This window comes from Rhinopithecus bieti, unplaced genomic scaffold, assembly GCF_001698545.2.
Source record: "Rhinopithecus bieti isolate Rb0 unplaced genomic scaffold, ASM169854v2 scaffold_4698, whole genome shotgun sequence".
Classification (NCBI taxonomy): Eukaryota; Metazoa; Chordata; class Mammalia; order Primates; family Cercopithecidae; genus Rhinopithecus; species Rhinopithecus bieti.
This window is the reverse complement of record NW_016804634.1, coordinates 52,923-73,207: the sequence shown is the minus strand read 5'-3', so window position 1 is coordinate 73,207 and position 20,285 is coordinate 52,923.

Below are 20,285 nucleotides of genomic sequence, written 5' to 3'. Positions count from 1 at the left end.
CAACACATCTATTATTTTCCACATAATAGCTCTTGAATATTGATAATAATAATCACCCTTACTTATACTTGTTCACAGTATATTTGTTCATTTTCTTTAACCATTTCCCTTATAATTTCCCAATTACACAGTATCCTAGCTTTTCTCATCTAGATGCATTCCAATATGTACATGTACTTTAAAAGGCAGAGCTCAGGTATAAACAGTCTTCAAACTGCGGCCTGACTAGTCACAATAACAGAAGAATTATTAATTTAATAATCTGAGATCTGATATTTTGTTATTGTAGCAGCTACTTGCATTGGATGCTAAGAAGAAAACTGGAGAACACCACTAGATATTGTGATTAACTTTGTCAGACAAAGAATTTCCTCCATTTCACCTTATGATCATTGATTGAAAATGTATTTCATGTAAGCAATCTAAATATTGAAAAAATTAACGTATCATTCTTAGAATTTATCCTGTTTATTTTATTCAGTCTATCAGTCCAGGTTGTTAGGATCACTTTGGATCTTGGTTTTGTCTTCACTCTATTCTGTAAACCATCACTGAATCATCTCTAAAATAACTCCGTTTTAAATATCATTTGCTCAGTCAAAATATGTAAAATCATTTCATTAGACTTACTTAACTTGATATTTAAGTATATTTGATACCATTGCCAAAGTCAGATTTATAGTCCTAGAATGTCAATCCTTTTCCCTCTGCCTAGTCAGAATATTAACTTCGAGTCCCATTTTCACCAACAAACAAGACTATGTCTATTTTCTTTGGTCACTTTGAATGTAGGCATGATTTCACATTACTTAGCTTTTAACTTTTATTTTAGTTTTGTATTCAAAGGTGGTTTCTAAGCAGCAGATGGACAAGGGGTAAGTCTTATGATTATGTATGTACCCATGATACAACTATAGATCTAGATGTATTGTAGATGCCCTGCAGATATTTTGTTTATGAACAATTATTTAGCGTGTCAATGATCAATCCATATTAACCTGCAATTCTAGGATATATGGGAATATAAATCTGCTTTTGCTTGCAATTGTATCCTCAGTATTAAATACAGAATCTGGTAAATAGCATATGATCAGTCAATGTTTGGAGAATTAATAAATGGAGGTAGAAAGAACAGCATGGGTGAACACTCTAATCAAAGTCACATTTTAAAACCAGAATTCATCTCGACGTCCATCCAACCATTTACAAAGCATTTATGGAGTGTCTATATGCCAGGTACTCTTTTGGCCTTCAAACAACTTACTTTCTAGTGGAGAGAGATACAATAATGAACCAAGAATCAAATAAAATTATTCAGATAAAGACACGTGCCCAGGAAGAGTATAGGACAGGGTAATTATCTTGATGTGACAAAATTGACATGGGGATTACTCAGCAATTAATTTTCTTTGCAAATAAGGGTATTTATGAAATGATAGCAAGGATCTTAAAGCCTCCTCCTGGAACTTCTAAGAAACAAATGCTATATGAATCCTTCACTTGAGCCCTTCTCTCCTCTAATTATCTGTGCTGTCTATAGAGGTTTGATTAGTGTTTCCCCAGAATTTGTTCATCAGGATTAGGGTGGGCCCTAATCAACTGACTAGCGTCTATTAGAAGAGGGAAATTAGGATACAGACACACACAGAGGAAAATGTCATATGAAGACACCAGTACACACAGGTGGAAGAAGATGTGATAACCAAGGCCAAGACTAGAGTGATACAACTGCAGGTCAGAGAATGCTAAGGATTACTAGCAATCATGAGAGCTAGCAAGAGGTAAAGAATAATCCTTCCCTAGGGCCTTTCAGAGGAAAGAGAACCCAATCTATCCATTGGTTTCAGACTTCTAGTCTTCAAAACAATAAGAGAATAGATTTCTGTTGTTTTAACCCACCCAGTTTGTAATACGTTTTATAGCAGCCCTAGTAAGTGATTATGTTGCCACAGCTCTGGAAGTGTTTTTCCTTTGAAGTATATACTTCATACTAATTGCTAGGCAGGATTTTGGCTTAGAAAACTAGGGAGAATGGCTGTTATTTGCATGTTTAAGTGTTTCTACCATAGATAGTACTCTTTGGTAAAATTTGTGTGCCTGACCTTTCATTAATGCAATTGAAAGACCTCCCACAGATAAAAGTTAAGGNCAATCTAAATCATCTCTTGCTTTTTGAAATATCCTCTAGTCTCTCAGGAAGACTTAATCACCTCTTCACCTCTTTGTTTCTGTAAAATTTGTTCATAATGCTGTCAATTACGAAGATAAAGGCAACTTCCTAACTATGTGAATGCCACAGGATATAATGATCCTGGTTCCTTGACACTAAAGAATACCACACATGCATACGAGTCCTGACAATTTAATGGAGCAGAGCTAGGACACCAGCCCACACATTTAATTCAGAAAGAAATAAACAACTATCTTATTTGGGATCTTTGCTACCCTCATCCAAATATACAGCTTGAGATTTTAAAATATTTATCAGATTATATCTCATCAACACTTTGTTCACAGTAAAATACAATCTCCTAAGCAGCTTACAAATCCCTGCATGATCTGGCCCCTGGCAATCTTCCTTACCTTTTTCTATCAACATGCCCTCACTGACTCTGCTTTTGCCATACTGTCCTCATTGTTGTTGCTCAACATACGAAGCTTATTCCCATTTTAGAGTTTATGCACATGGTAGTCTTTCTCTGGCTAAAGCACCTCTGCCGGATACTCCATTGGCTTACTTTGTCACCTCATTTATAACTCTGTTCAAATGTCATCTCCTTAGAGGCCTATGCTGACCATACAATCTGAAATGTTCCTCTAGCACTGAGACCTTTACCCTTATTTAGTTTCTTCATGGCACTTATCACTGCCTGGAATTACATTTTATATATGGTTGTTTATTGTCTGTTTCCATTGCTAGAATGTTAGCTCCATCAAGGCAGCATCTTGGTCTGCGTTATTTACTGTTGTATCACTAGTACCTAGTATTGTACTCATCACATTGCAGGTTATAAAATTGTTTTTAAATGAATGAATAGATGTATGGACTTGGAGAAGCTCAGATTGCTCAAGTATTCTTACTTTGTTGACTAAATCTGAATCATATTTCTTTTTGCCTTAAATGTAATCGCTTTCTCTATTTTTGTTTTGTTTCATTTCATTTTATTATTTATTTTAATTATCCAGCAACCCTGTGAGGGAGAAAAGCATGCTTATTTTTCTAATTTGTAGATTAAGAAACTAATCTAACTTAAAGTAAGTTTAGTAATTTATCTCAATTATGACAGCTAATAATAGTAGAAGCAGGAATTCATGTCTGACTGGTTCTGGAGGCCATGCCCTTTTGCATACACAACTCTACATTTTTGAAAAAACCCTCAACACATCTATTATTTTTCCACATAATAGCTCTTGAATATTGATAATAATAATCACCCTTACTTATACTTGTTCACAGTATATTTGTTCATTTTCTTTAACCATTTCCCTTATAATTTCCCAATTACACAGTATCCTAGCTTTTCTCATCTAGATGCATTCCAATATGTACATGTACTTTAAAAGGCAGAGCTCAGGTATAAACAGTCTTCAAACTGCGGCCTGACTAGTCACAATAACAGAAGAATTATTAATTTAATAATCTGAGATCTGATATTTTGTTATTGTAGCAGCTACTTGCATTGGATGCTAAGAAGAAAACTGGAGAACACCACTAGATATTGTGATTAACTTTGTCAGACAAAGAATTTCCTCCATTTCACCTTATGATCATTGATTGAAAATGTATTTCATGTAAGCAATCTAAATATTGAAAAAATTAACGTATCATTCTTAGAATTTATCCTGTTTATTTTATTCAGTCTATCAGTCCAGGTTGTTAGGATCACTTTGGATCTTGGTTTTTGTCTTCACTCTATTCTGTAAACCATCACTGAATCATCTCTAAAATAACTCCGTTTTAAATATCATTTGCTCAGTCAAAATATGTAAAATCATTTCATTAGACTTACTTAACTTGATATTTAAGTATATTTGATACCATTGCCAAAGTCAGATTTATAGTCCTAGAATGTCAATCCTTTTTCCCTCTGCCTAGTCAGAATATTAACTTCGAGTCCCATTTTCACCAACAAACAAGACTATGTCTATTTTTCTTTGGTCACTTTGAATGTAGGCATGATTTCACATTACTTAGCTTTTAACTTTTATTTTAGTTTTGTATTCAAAGGTGGTTTCTAAGCAGCAGATGGACAAGGGGTAAGTCTTATGATTATGTATGTACCCATGATACAACTATAGATCTAGATGTATTGTAGATGCCCTGCAGATATTTTGTTTATGAACAATTATTTAGCGTGTCAATGATCAATCCATATTAACCTGCAATTCTAGGATATATGGGAATATAAATCTGCTTTTGCTTGCAATTGTATCCTCAGTATTAAATACAGAATCTGGTAAATAGCATATGATCAGTCAATGTTTGGAGAATTAATAAATGGAGGTAGAAAGAACAGCATGGGTGAACACTCTAATCAAAGTCACATTTTAAAAACCAGAATTCATCTCGACGTCCATCCAACCATTTACAAAGCATTTATGGAGTGTCTATATGCCAGGTACTCTTTTTGGCCTTCAAACAACTTACTTTCTAGTGGAGAGAGATACAATAATGAACCAAGAATCAAATAAAATTATTCAGATAAAGACACGTGCCCAGGAAGAGTATAGGACAGGGTAATTATCTTGATGTGACAAAAATTGACATGGGGATTACTCAGCAATTAATTTTCTTTGCAAATAAGGGTATTTATGAAATGATAGCAAGGATCTTAAAGCCTCCTCCTGGAACTTCTAAGAAACAAATGCTATATGAATCCTTCACTTGAGCCCTTCTCTCCTCTAATTATCTGTGCTGTCTATAGAGGTTTGATTAGTGTTTCCCCAGAATTTGTTCATCAGGATTAGGGTGGGCCCTAATCAACTGACTAGCGTCTATTAGAAGAGGGAAATTAGGATACAGACACACACAGAGGAAAATGTCATATGAAGACACCAGTACACACAGGTGGAAGAAGATGTGATAACCAAGGCCAAGACTAGAGTGATACAACTGCAGGTCAGAGAATGCTAAGGATTACTAGCAATCATGAGAGCTAGCAAGAGGTAAAGAATAATCCTTCCCTAGGGCCTTTCAGAGGAAAGAGAACCCAATCTATCCATTGGTTTCAGACTTCTAGTCTTCAAAACAATAAGAGAATAGATTTCTGTTGTTTTAACCCACCCAGTTTGTAATACGTTTTTATAGCAGCCCTAGTAAGTGATTATGTTGCCACAGCTCTGGAAGTGTTTTTCCTTTGAAGTATATACTTCATACTAATTGCTAGGCAGGATTTTGGCTTAGAAAACTAGGGAGAATGGCTGTTATTTGCATGTTTAAGTGTTTCTACCATAGATAGTACTCTTTGGTAAAATTTGTGTGCCTGACCTTTCATTAATGCAATTGAAAGACCTCCCACAGATAAAAGTTAAGGAGTTAAAAAAAAATCTAAGTCAAATCTTAGAACATAAAGCATCAAAGGAAATAAGAACATTATTTGCCACTCATGATTTAAACCTTCACAGTCAAGAAGGGTTAGGAATTTTATCATAAATTAATAAAATTGTATAAAGCCTCATTCAAAGTCATCCCAAATGCACAAATATAAGGAGGAAGCAACACAATACCTTGGCTTTGGAAACGAACAATCCAGGCTTGATCTTGAATCTTATTTCCTCTACGTTCTCACATCTGATCTCAGTCAAGGCACTTAATCGCTCTGAGCCTCAATTTTCCAAGCTATAAAATAGGAATGACAGCTTTTCTTCAGTAATCTTATGAAAATAGAATGTTAAAAGTGCGTGTCAAAGTCCCTGACAAATGTTATGCCCTCCATAAACAGTAGCTATTATTAAACTAGGTTAAATGAAAATTGAGAAGTATAGGAATACCTGTTTCAGAGATATAAACTAGATTTGGGAAATTATTTGGGTTATAAAACGCAAAGGAAAAATTAATTACGATCAGTTTTAATTTAATTCCATCCACAAAATTAAACTTTCAGAGTATTTTTTCCCCTTCTCGTCTTCAAATTTCTTATACTATTAATTGATTGATTTTTTCCCATTAGGTCTGCTGAATGCTTAACGTTTATTTGATCCAGTTTTGTTTTAAATCTAATATATTCATGAAGTCTCCCATAGTATTTTATTGAGCATTGTCAATTCCCTAGCTTTGATATTAGCCATAGTTAAAGTGAAAATTCCTCAATTTAGTAGTGAGCATTTGTAGTACAGTTTGAGATTGAATCTAAAGCTAAAAGTGGTGATTGATTCAGATTTATACACTATTTCAAATGTCAGAGTTTTCTCTTTAGCTTTTTCCAATGGTAGGGTACAAGAGCAGATTAGGAAAAAGGTAGTAGAAAAGACTTCAGATGGGTTAAGGTGTTCTGACATCATTGCCAACTGTAGTGTTCCAGTTTCTTTTTATCTCTCCCAATGACACTATGTCCCAGTGCAGAAGTATCGTGGCATTTTGCAAAAACATTTCAAGTCGAAGGTTCTTTAATTGCCATATTCATCTTGCTATCTTCTTCCCACAGATGCTCTCCTTACACAGTGTTCCCTTTGAAGTAAGGTAGCCAGAAATCTTCAGCAGGGAGGGAGCAAGCAAATTGCAAGAGTTTGAACAGTTTGTTTTGCTTACTGTCTGCTCATTTGGGAGATTTTAGATCTGTCAGCTGCAAAACAAGTTCTGCATTCAAACACTTCACCAGAGACTTGGGGAGTAACTTAGCAATAATTCTTGAAGCTGAAGAAGAAATATTAACACAATTAATATTACACCAGCATCAAACATTAATATCAAGAGACAGTATAGTGTAGGATATCTGTTTTCAAAGTGTGGTCTCGAGATGACTGGTGGTCCCTGAGATCTTTCTAAAGGATCCACAAAATCAAAACTTTTCCATAACACTAAAATCTTTCATGTCTTTTGCATTCGTTTTCTTTAACAAGTACAAAGTGTTTCAAATGCTCCACGTCATGTGATATTACAATAGGCTGAATGTAGAAGCAGATATGAGGGTCCAACCATCTAACAAGGCCTTAAAGAGATTTGTGATAATGTGAAGCCATAGCACTTTTCTCAATAATTTATTTTTGGAAAATGTAATTATTTCCATTAAAATGTTGTGTGTGTGTGGATGTAGTGGTTTTGTTATAGCTATTTTAATTAAGACATTTACTTTTAGATGATTTATTGTATATTCACATGAAATGAGTTGTAAGAAATAATGAAGGAAGATGATGTGTATGCTTTACCTCATTTACCTTGATGGTAACATCTGGCAAAACTAGTACCATATCACAGCCAGGATATTGACATTGATTGAATCAAGATGTAGAATATACAGAACCATAAAAATGGAGACCTTTCATAGTCACACCCATTTCCCTTCCTCTACCATAGCTCATGGCAACCTGAATCTGTTCTCAATTTCTGTGAATTAATAAATAAGCATTTTATTTCAGTTTAATTTTCATATGGAAATGATTGGTGGGCATAACTCAGAATAATAAAAGGTCCTTGGGACATTCAAATATTTTATCAGTGAACTGAGATGCCGAGACCAAAAGTGTGAGAAATGCCAGAGGTGCAGTGTTAGGAGGAGCACAAACTCTCAAGACAGACTACATGGCTTGACTCCCAGCTCTACCACTTTCTAGTTGTTAATTGGGTATGTTATCAGCCTCTATATCTATCAGTTTAATGGTCAAATTCGATCATTAGGATTCAATGAGTTTGTCATGTAGGTTACCTAGAACAATGTCTGGTATGTAATGACCGTGAGAGTGTTAGAAGTTATTTTCTATTAGATGCCCAACGTCTAGCCTTGGTCATGGGTGGGTTTGCCAACTAAAAGGCAGCAATGCACCCCTACCCAACCCCACGTACTTAGAGTAATTTCCTCTCTTTTCTGTTCACGTTCAAATCCTGCCAATTTTAAATGATAGGGCAAATTATACCTCTTTCACTCACTGTTGTTTCTTGAAACCCTTTGCACTCTATGAAAACCCAGGTCATTCACTGTGGCTCTTACCCAAGATTGTATTTAATTACATACTATACTAGGTGAGTCTTGAACTATTTCACATGTGGATGTGTCTTGACCGCACAACTAGTTTGTAAGAGTCTGAGACTCTTAGAGATTTTCCTCTATTCTCCTTATTGCCCTACATATAATCGATGCCTAGGATATGCCTTTTGAATGAATGAACCATGTCAAAAAATGATAACTACATTAATTTTGAACCTAAACTTTCTATTTGATAAAGAATTCCAAGATTGAGGAATCTACCAAATTCAGTACTTTATAAAATAACCCTTGAAGCTATTTACCAAGCAAGGTCTAAGTTAATTATTGAATTGTGTTGGGAACAATTGTTTAATTGCATATCACAAAGAAATTATGGTTTTACAACAGGTAAAAGAATGAAAAGTGTGAAGAAAAATTACAAGGTTAAACTGATGTAAACTCATTTCTCAATATCTATTAGAAATAAGAATATTCTCTCACTGTATGTATGTGTATATATATTTCACTACAAAACACAGTTGTGTTACTAAGCTACCACATTCAAAAATATGTGGGCTGTTTCTGTTCATTAAATGTATAAACGTAGCCATATAAGGCTACAGATTCACAAATAACCAAAGAAAAACGTCAATCTAAGTCATATCCTGATTCTTGGGTAAATTTCACAGAAACTAACAACACCCTTACACAATGCACATGCTTTATTCCTGTATCTGAGAATGTTTTACACATGAAAAATGGAAAAGTAAAACAACAATGTGGAATAAAAGCTCAGCATAAATCTAGAATAACCCAAAATGTCTGATATAGCAACAACCTTAAATTGTAAGAGGAATACATATGCTAAGACCCTGGGGAGTACAAGGCTTTTGGGCCTGGTGCCAGGGTTAAAACTGATATTATGGGTGATCATATAGCTTGGTGGCTCATTTTAGTCAGTCTTTAATACCACAGACTTCCCAACTCCAACGCTTCCAATGTTAAACTGTAATAACACCACAATAGCCTAGGAATGTCAATTACATATCAATAAAATCACATGACTATGTTTGTGCTGTGCTTCTGTCTAAGCCACAAGAACACTATCCTTGGAAACTTACTAAAATTTTACGCTTGTGTTCAATGTTGATAGAATAATGCTCTATTTCCCCCTTTTTCTACTCTTTCAGTAATACTTAAATATTGTCTTCTTAGTGCTTTCTCATATAGTACCAACCATAAATCTTTATTATATCATGTGTCACATTCGTATACTTATTAGTTTCTATGTGTCCTTCCCCCAAGACTGAGTTCTTAGCCCTATTTGATGTCACAGAAACCTTTAAAAATCCCATTAAAGTTCTGGATTCAAGCCACAGGTAGAGCAGGGGTAGCATACAGCAGTAATTTAAGCAGGTAGACTCTAGAGATGCACTGCCTGGATTTGAAACCCAGCTCTGCCAGGACACTGTGACCTTGAGGAAGTTGCTTCATCTCTCTGTGACTCAGTTACCTCGTTTGCAATAGAAGCATAATAAAAATGGCACAAATGTAACAGAGATTTTGTGAAGATGAACTGAGTTAATGTATATTAAGCATTTGGATTAGGGTGAAGCCTATATTAAAAATAAACGGATGAATCATACCTATGTAGTTTTGCATAGCATTTTAGAGTGTTTGTAGACTCTACAGTCATATATGGATCCATAAGACTTGGAGGGTCACAGAAATAAATAAGAGAGAGAAATATACTTGTATTTTATTTAAACTACTGTTTTTGTTTTGTTCTTTGAAACAGGCAAAAGATGCCTAATTTTACAGACTGGGAAGCTAAAATTTGTTGAGATCAAATGACTTGTCCAAGATCACACACAACTAGTAGGTAACCAACCTGATGTTCAAAGACAGATATGTCTTACTCCATACCCTATTACCTTTATATTGTACCACACTATCTCACATTACTGCTTGATCTGAGACTTTAAACCCCTATTTGGATGGAGACTACGGGGTTTAATGGACCCAATCCCTATTCATAAATGCTGAAAACCCCACCAATCATTTTGAAATGAACAATCCAGAAATCACCTTTTTGTAAAAAAAAAAAAAAAAAAAAAAAAAAAAGTTGTTAAGTACCATTAAAAATAATAAAAAAAATACCTAGGTGATTTTCTTTTGCTTTATATACTTGCTAGTAATTGATCAATTTTTAGTTATTACAGTTACTGATATTTCAAACCTATATTTCCTTCTGCATCTCCTTCTTCTGTGTAGCTCACTACAGCCTTTGTTATTGTTGTTGTGTGCTGGTGGTGGTCATGGTGATACAGCTATTCTGTTGTCTTTTTGGCTTTTGCTCTTCTCTCTGATGAACTGACAGATTATGGTTAAGGAAAAGGTGAAAACTACCAGGAGTATTAACTTGAGTTTAGAGGCCAGAGGAATCAGCAGCTAGTCCAATTCAGGAAAGTTCTCTGAGGCAAAAGGGCATGAAAGCAAACTGATTGTGAAAGCAGGATTCAAGACAGAATCAAACAGAACAGACAGATTTGAACTAAGATCTTTAACAATATCTTGGCAATTTCACTGAGAGCCTACACCTTTAAAAAAAAGTCTGATATTGCTTGTTGCTCAGGAATTCTCTAGTGAAATCTATGCAAAGAGCATGACAGTGCTGGACCTGATCTCTAGCACAGAAAGCTGACACGTATCATATTCAAAACCCTTGGGGACTGTGATCATAGGCTCATGCCTTCCATCTGGGTCCCAGATGGAATTTTTTGGAACATTGTTGAATTTGGCAGGATTTGAAGCTCTTCCTCATTGGAGCTAACATAGGGGTCTTGGCATCAGAGAATTTGATAACTGTTCTTTCCATTGAGACTGGTGTAAGAGAGATCGTCACAAAGGTATCAGGTTTTAAGACATATTCTTTAATATAAAAACATATTTATGGCATTAGTTTCTACATAATGCTGTCTCTGCCAAAATAAAGGCATTTGTTGCAGATGTTTGACTAAAAGAAAATTTAACTACAAACTGGATTCAAGGTCAAGGGCTTAGGGTTTTCATGTTAAGAGTGAAAGTCTAGAGGGAGGATGTTTCGGAAATCAGGTGGACAGGCAAGATAACAAAGTCAAGTGAGGAGTCAAAAAATTAAGCAGTCAGAAATGTTAACATTTATAGAAACAGAAGAGACACAGAAATGTAGATATTTAATAATCTAGTCAAATATTTGGGCATGGGATAGGCAGAAAAATGTCTGCATACTAAATATTAGCAGAAGGAAACAACCAAGTGCTCAGATCAAGAGCATTTATGAGTCTCACTTAAGAATAAATCCATTCCTTTGTGGTTTTCCCAGAGCCTGTTGAGAGAAAATAGGTAACTGGGATCATCTGACTCAGGTCAAAAGTTATGCTATTGGATGAAATAAATGGCTTTGTACAGATAAAATATAATTTTGTGTATGTTTAAATCAACATTTATTAAGGTCTTCTGGGCTAGACCTCATTCTAGTTCATGATGGAATATATATATATAAATAAGTTATAGTCCTTCTTTATAATTCACTGTCTTTTATGGAGAAAAAATGTCCATCATCAACAGTTGGACTACAATATTTTATGAAAAATGACATGATGATGTACAGATTGTTATGCGAGTCCAGAGAAAGGTAGATAGATCAAAGAAGACTTCCTGGAAGACGTGTAACCTGGGCTGAGGTGTAGTCAGGTGAAGACGTGGATAGAGGCAAAATATAATATAGGCTGAGGGAAAAAAATAAAAAGGCATGAAAATTTGAAAGATATGGGTGTTTTGAGGATTTATTTATTAAGTATTTCCTGAGCACTGAAATTGTGCTAAGAACAGATCTAGGTATTAAGAATATAGTTAAAGTTGAGATAGACAAGATGTTTAACTCATTAATCTTGCAGTCTATTGAGAGAGACAGACAACTAAATGGAAATTTAATAGAGTGTGATAAGCACTTTGGAATGGAAGTAGCAGAGTACCAAAAGAGCACAGAAGGAGGATATGTTTTCAGAATGGGGAGAAGGAAGAGGCAAAATGTCTAGGAAAACAACCCTTAAATTGCAACTGAGTCTTGAAGGATGGGTATGAATTAACCAGGCAAAAAAATTGGAGAAGTATCAACAGTGGAAATAAACACAAAGAAAATAAGGCAAAGGAAAACCTCGAATCTTCAGGCAACTGAATATTTCTGGGATCTGAAAATTTTTGTCGGATAGTTGTTTGAGTGATTGATCATGAAGTCTAGGTTGGAAAGAGAAAGTCTATAAACTCAGAGTAAATGGAAATAAAGGGCAGAAAGGTTTTTCTAAACTTAAAGAGCAAATGTAGGAATAACAAAGGAGTAAAGAAACAAGAAATATGCTTGGTTGGAATTAGTGTGTGGAGAATATGATTCTATTATAAAAGGATAAAAGGTAGAGATGTTCTGATTGAAGACAATAATCTGACTGTGACAAGAGAGTGTAGAGGATGTGAAAGTCACTACAGATGAGTAAGAAACCTAGAGGTCTGTGCATTGGATATATTTTACACATAGATGTGGAATCACATAGATAGTGACAGGATTTGGAATAAGGAGAAGGCTAGGCACCCAAGTCTTTAGCCCACAGAATCCATAGATAAGAGCAACACAGAAGAATACAAATGTGGTGTATACAGAACACATGAGATTTTACAAGAGGATGGAAATAACATTGGAAATGGAAACAAATACATATTTCACCTGCTATCCTGGCGGCACATCATGTTGCAGGACATGCAGATAGACTCAATGGACAGCAGGTTTTCAGTTAAGACAGAAGATAAAGAAATGCATAATTAAGGGGTTAAATTTGCAAAGCAATTTAACTGTCAGGACCACAAAGAAAGAATTTCTGGGAGAAGGAAGCAAAGGTTAGTCAAGGGGGATGAAGGGACACAGCAGGACGGGGAGAATGTGATGGAATAGGTTGAAATAATACCTGCATAGGGAGCAGTATACAGCTTGGGAAAGATGAGAAGTCTGGTGGGTTTAATTAGATTTACTATTCAAAAGGGGAGGCTGAATGCATCTGGATCAGACCCAGTGTAGGCTGTGGGAGTCATTGCCCCAGCAGCAATATGCATCTGTTGAACGCTGGCCAACTGCAACACTGTGTCATCCCTCTTTCCTCTTCTGTTAGTCTCCCTTTCCTGCCTGACAAGTTCAGGCCAACTTACCACAAGGTTGAGTTTTCTAATGAACCTTATTCCGTCTGTAAGGGATCTTTACTGACATTCATTAGGCTGCTTCTTACAACACCTGCTGCAAACCCTTTTAAGTGTAGATTCTAAGCAAAACCCACAAGAAAAAAACCCAAAGTTCTCACTGCTTCACAACTGCTCAATCCTTCTCGAGATGATGAGGCCAGAGTGACTTAAAACACATTTATGCCTTCTCCAAATGTCTGTGTCTCAGTGGAATCTATGTCTCATCTACAGCATACAGCTGCTTTGCAGGGAAACTCCTCACATGCCCAAGAGTCCAAAATTGTGAGTGAATCCTACATTCCCAAGTTGCTCTTTCTCCCTACTTAATTGTGTACGTTCATATTTATTATTTATCTTTCATCGTAAAACTTAGATGCCTTTGTATTATACACAATTGATTTCTAATTTTCAGCTTGGATTTGCCAAACAATGCCCAAGTCAGATGTTAATATGCATCCATTTTTCATGTTTCAATTTGTAGAGATCCTAATAGCACTTTACATTTACAGAATATTTTTTTCTTCTAAATGCTTAAGGCATTTACCAACCTCATAACATCCTTGGAGATAGACATATGACTATTTACTATTTACCAACCTCATAACATCCTTGGAGATAGACATATGACACCTAACTGCTGCAACCTCAAAAATGCATTTTAACTTAGAATAACCTTTATTGAAAACAATATCTGAGCAACTATCAGCTGAATTTTCTGGATTTATGTACAGTAATTTAGCCTATCTCTAAATCATGAGTATACCTTCCATGTCCAAAATGAAGTTATTTATGAGTTTGAAGCTTGGTTTGCACCATGTTTTTAAATTAAATAATCTTATCCTTTTCATATCCGATGTTGATAACTGAGCTAGAGAAGATTTTCAAAACACAGAGTTGAAATAACATAGAGACTTTAGATTTTGTTATTTTAGGAGACAGTGTGCAAAAAGAGCACACTAGTATGGTAGAAAGAACATGACCCCATGCATCAATAACTTTGACCAATTTAATTTAATACATATTCATTTGTTATCTGTATCCATAAGGATTGGCTTGACTGCAATTAACCAGAAACTCCCAAAGGAACAGTAATATAAATATTGTAGACCTTTTATTCCATATAAAAGTCCAAGAGGAAGGCAGTCCTGGCCTGACCTGTCAGCTGTGCTCCATTAGGTCCACAGGAACTCAGTTTTATTCCAGTTCAATACTCTGCCTTTCTGTACCTTCATAGCTCAAGATGATAGCAGTTATATTCCAAGCAACAGGAAAAAGGAAAACTTATAAAGAACAAGGGCAGAGTGGGTGTTTCAGCCATTTCTTACGGGAAGTTCTTAAGAACAGCCACAAGATATGACATTTTTATATACTGCCTGTTGTTCAGAATTTCATCACATTATCACGTCTAACTATTAGGGAGTTTGGAAAATTTAGTCAATTGGAGGGGCCATGTGCTCAGACAAAAGTTCTATTACTATAGAAAAAGGGAGAACAGATGTGAGAACCAAACTAACAGCCCATTGCAATAATGGTTACCTGAAATCTTTACAGTGAGAGTGTTCACTTTTTCACTAAACTGCTCTTTGACTATGGGCCAGCCAATTTTATTTTGGACCATAATTTTCATCTGCCATACAAGAGAATTGTACTGAATGGTCTTCGAACTCTCTTCTGTTTCTAATAGTCTGTGGATAAATAATGAATGGCCAGATGAATGAATAAATGACACCAAAGTGGCTTAGGAATCTTCAGAAAGAGACCAATAGGCTCCACAAGTACACTAGATCCATACTCTGGGTCTCTGACTTAATTACTATGGATTTAAGCAGGTCTCAAGACAATGAATGACTCTTTTTAATCAATAGGTATTTAATTCCTTAGTTATACAATCTGATATGCATTTAGAAATATACAAAACACAAATTTATACTTTAATAAATAGCTATTTTTAAAATCATATGTAGTCTTATCTCAAGCCAAAAAAATATATAATGCATTGCCAGCACCTCAACAGTCTCTCATGTGTCCCTACTGGATTACAAACCTCTCCTTTCCTGAAAGGTTCTAAAGTTTAGAGATAATTTTATCATAATTATTGTGATTAGCTTCCTTATTTTCTTCACAGTTCTACTACCTAAGTATGTATCTCTAATTATTATAATTTAGTTATTTTTACTTTTGAAACAGAAGACCAAAATAATTTTGTGTATCTTGTGATACAGATCAGAATTTCAAATTATGTTTGTGAGATCCATACACATTGCTGTGTGTAGCTTTATTCTGCTCACTTTGATTGCTAATTGGTTGTATTAGTCCATTCTCACACAGCTATAAAGAACTATCTGAGACTGGATAATTTATGAAGAAAAAGGCTTAACTGACTCACAGTTCTGCAGGTTTAAAAGAAAGCATGACTAGGAGGCCTCAGGAAACTTACAATCATGGCAGAAGGTGAAAGGGAAGCAAGCATGTCTTACCATGGCAGATCAAGAGACAGAAAGAGCAAAGTGAGAAGTTCCACACACTGTCAAACAACCGGAACTCATGAGAACTCACTCACCATATGAGAAAAGCAAAGAGGACGTCCATCCCCATGATTAAATCACTTCCCACCAGGCCCTTCCCCCAACCCATGAGGATTACAGTTCAAGATGAGATTTCAGTATAGACATAGAGCCAACCATATTATTCGTACCCAACTCCTCCCAAATGTCATTTTTTTTCACATTGCAAAGCCAATCATACCTTCCCAACAGTCCTCCAAAGTCTTAACTCATTCCAGCATTACCTCAAAAGTCCAACAGGCCCCATGCAATTACAAAATCCATCAAGGCAGTCATTAAATCTTAAAGCTTCAAAATAATCTCCTTTGACTCTGTATCTCATATCCAGGGCATACTGCTGCAAGGGTGGGCTCAACAGCCTTGGGAAACTCTGTACTTGTGGCTCTGCATGGAATGGCCCATGCAGCTGCTTTCATGGGCTTGCATTGCATTCTTGTGTCTTTTCCAGGTACATGGTGCAAGCTGTCAGTGTATCTATCATTCTGGTGTCTGGAAGATGGTGGCCCTCTTTTCACAACTCCACTAGGCAGTGCCCCAGTGGGGAATCTGTGGGAGTTCCTACCCCACATTTGCCTAAGCACTGCCCTATTAGAGGTTCTCCATGAGGGCTCCACCCCTGCATCAGACTTCTTCTTGGACATCCAGGAATCTTCTGAAATCTAGGCAGAGTTTCCTAAACTCTTGCCTTCTGTGCACCTGCAGGCCCAACACCATGTGGAAGCCACCAAGGCTTGGGGTTTGCACCCTCTGAAGCAACGTCTTGAGCTCTACCTTGACCACTCTTAGCCACAGTTGAAGCTGGAGCAGCTGAGATGCAGGGCACCATGTCCTGAGGCTGCACAGAGCAGTGGGGCCCTGAGCCTGGCCCAGGAAGCCATTTTTTCCTCCTAGGCCTCTGGGTCTGTGATGGGAGAGGTTTCCACAAAGGCCTCTGATATGCCCTGGAGACATTTTCCCCATTGTCTTGGCTATTAACAATAGACTCATTTCTACTTATGCAAATTTATGCAGCCAGCTTGAATTTTCCCCCAGAAAATGTTTTGTTTCTTTTGTTTTTTCCACTGCATGGTCAGGCTACACATTTCCCAAACTTTTATGCTCTGCTTTCCTCTTAAAATATAAGCTTTAATTTTAGGGCAGGGGCAAAATGCTACCACTCTCTTTGCATAGCAAGAGTGACCTTTACTCCAGTTCTTAACAAGTTCCTCATCTCCATTTGAGACCACTTCAGCCTGGACTTCATTGTCCATATCACTGCCAGCATTTTGGTCAGAATCATCCAACAAGGCTCTAGGAAGTTCCAATCTTTCCCTCATCTTCCTGCCTTCTTCTGAGCCATCCACATTTTTCCAGCCTCTGCCTGTTACCGAGTTCCAAAGTGGCTTCTGCATTTTCAGGTATCTTTATAGCAATGCCCTACTTTCCTGGTACTAATTTTCTTTATTAGTTCATTGTCACAATGCTATAAAGAACTACCTGAGACTGAGTAATTTATGAAAATGAAAGGTTTAATTTACTCACAGTTCTGAAGGCTTAAGGAGAAGCATGACTGGGAGGCTTCAGGAAACTTACAATCCTGGTGGAAACTGAAGGAGAAGCAAGCAAATCTTACCATGGCAGAGTAGGAGGGAGGGGGAGAGAGAGAGAGAGAGAGAGAGAAGGGGAGGTGCCACACACTTTCAAACAACTAGATCTCATGAGAACTCTTCACTATCACAAGAACAGCAAGAGGGGAGTCTGCCCCCTTATTCAGTCTCCTCCCACCAGGCCCTTCACCCAACACGTGGGGATTACAATTGGAGATTGGATTTGGGTGGGGACCCAGAGGCAAACCGTATCATTGGTATTCTATTGTATGGTACATGCTACAATTTATCTCTTCTTTTAACTGTTGATGACATTTGAATTGTCTGAAAATTTTCACTCACATGAACAGTACTGCTTTTAATATATGTATGCATGTTTTGCGGTATGCTTATGTAACATTTCTCTAAAGCAGAAGATCCTAACCAGGATTCTTGAGATTTCTTGTTGCTCATCCATTCTGTCTAACCCTTGATATTGACAGACTTACTAATATAGTCCATCTATAAATGCGAGCCTTATCAACTAGGACCAGTCTGATTTTAGGAAAGACATTAGCAATATATATAGCCTTAATTAATATGGAAGCAAACGAGTAGAAAGAAGACTAGCCTTTTTACAATAAGGATTCTTAAACTTTAGTGTGCAAAATATGATGTCACTGGTATATTAATTCATTTATTCATGCAATCAAAAATATTAAGTACCTACTAAGTGGCAGGTATTATACCTGATGTCATAAAGCTGAGAGCCTTGATGGAAAGAGAGACAACCAAATAATAACATGGATTGACAATAAGTGCTTGAAGTAATATGCTTCTACAAGAGCACATAAGAAAAGTATAAACTAGGGGAAGAGTAATATGGCAGAAGAATAGGCCCCACCAATCATCCCCTTCACAAGAACACCAGGTTTTAACAACTATCTACACACAGAAAATACTGTGACAAGAACCAAAAATCAGGTAAGAAATAACAGTACCTGGTTTTAACTTTATATCCCTGAAAGTGGTATTGAAGAGAGTTTGAAAGACAGTCTTAAATAGCTGATGCCAACCCTCCCCCATTCCTCAAAAGAGGGTGAGAAGCACAAACAGTCTGTGAACCTGGAAGATGGAGAGCACAGCAATTGGGGGACTTTAAATTGAACTAAGTGCTGCCTTGTCACAGTTGAGAGAAGTCATGCTATTATCAGCCAGTGCCTGCACATGAAGGGAGCATTTGGAGCCGACCTAGCCAGAGGAGAATCACTCAACCCAACAGTCAGAACTTCAGTCTCTTAGCAGTCCTCATCATTGTAGCCAAAGTGCTCTGGGATCCTAGGTAAACTTGAAAAGCAGCCTAACACACAAAAATTGCAGTTCCTAGGCAACTCCTAGTACTGGGCTAGGCTCAGAGTCAGTGGACTAGGATGACATGTGAACTGGGCAGACATCAGAGTGGCTAAAGGAGTGCTTGCAACACTCCTCCCCTAACCACAGGCAGTGCAGCTCACAGCAATGAATGTAACTCCTAACTTCTGCTTAAAGAGAGGAGAGTGAAGAGTAAAGAGTTCTTTGCCTTGAACCTTGGATACTAGCTCAGCCATCATAGGATAGGGTACCAGGCAGAGTCATGAGGCCCCCAGTTCCAGGACCAAGCTGCCAAATGGTATTTCTAGACACACCCTGGGCCAAAAGAGAACCTACTACCTCGAAGGGAAGGACCCAGTTCTGGCAGGATTTATCACCTACTGAGCCCTGGGGCCCTGTATAACCAATAACAATACCCAGGGAATACACCTTAAGCCTTGGGCTCTGAGATGTGCTGACTTCAGATATGACCTAGCACACTCTCAGCTGTGGTGGCTACAGTGAAAGACTCTTTTTTTTTTTTTAAGTAAAACAGAGAGAGAGAGAGAAGTAAAGGGGACTTTGTCTTGCACCTTAAGTAGAAGCTCAGTCACAGTGAGGTAGAGAAACAAGCAGGCTCTTGGGGTCCCTGAGTCCAGGCCTAGGCTCTTGGACAGCATTTCTGGACCTACCCTGGGACAGAGAGGAGCCAACTGCCTTGAAGGATGAGTCAAAGGCATGGAAGCTTTCACCACAAGCTAACAGAAGAGCCATTAGGCTTTAAGTGAACATCATTGGTGGCCAGTGGTATTGGTGGTAGTTGCAGGGAGAGGCTCTTCTGCATGTGAAAACAGAAGAAAGAGTGGGAAGGACTTTGTGTGGTGCTTGTGCACCAGCTTAGTCACAATAAAATATAAAATCAGATAAATTTCAAAAGTGTTTTACTTCAATTTCTGGAACTCAGAATGCATCTCTGAACCTGCCCAGGACTAAGGGGAGCTCACTGCACTGAAGGGAAGAAAACAAACCTGGCTGGCTTTACCAACTGCTGATCATAGAGCCCTAGGGTCTTGAGGAAGCACTGGCAGCCAGGTACAGGTTACAGGTTACAGCGGGTCTTGGGCAACACTCGGTGATGTGCTGGCTTCAGGTCTGACCCAGTGCAGTCCCAGTGATGGTGGTTACAGGGAATCTTGAATCACCATGCTCCCAGTTCTAAGCAGATAAGAAAAAAGAGAGAGAGAGACACCATTTGTTTGCTAGAAAGTAAAGGAAAAGAATGAGAGTCTCTGACTGGTAATCTAGAGAATTATTTTGAACCTTATCCATGGTCGCCAAGGTGGTACTTCTATGAGTCTGCAAAAACCAAAGCATTACTGGGCTGTGGCCCAAGTCCCTTCTAATACCTGAAAAAAAAATTG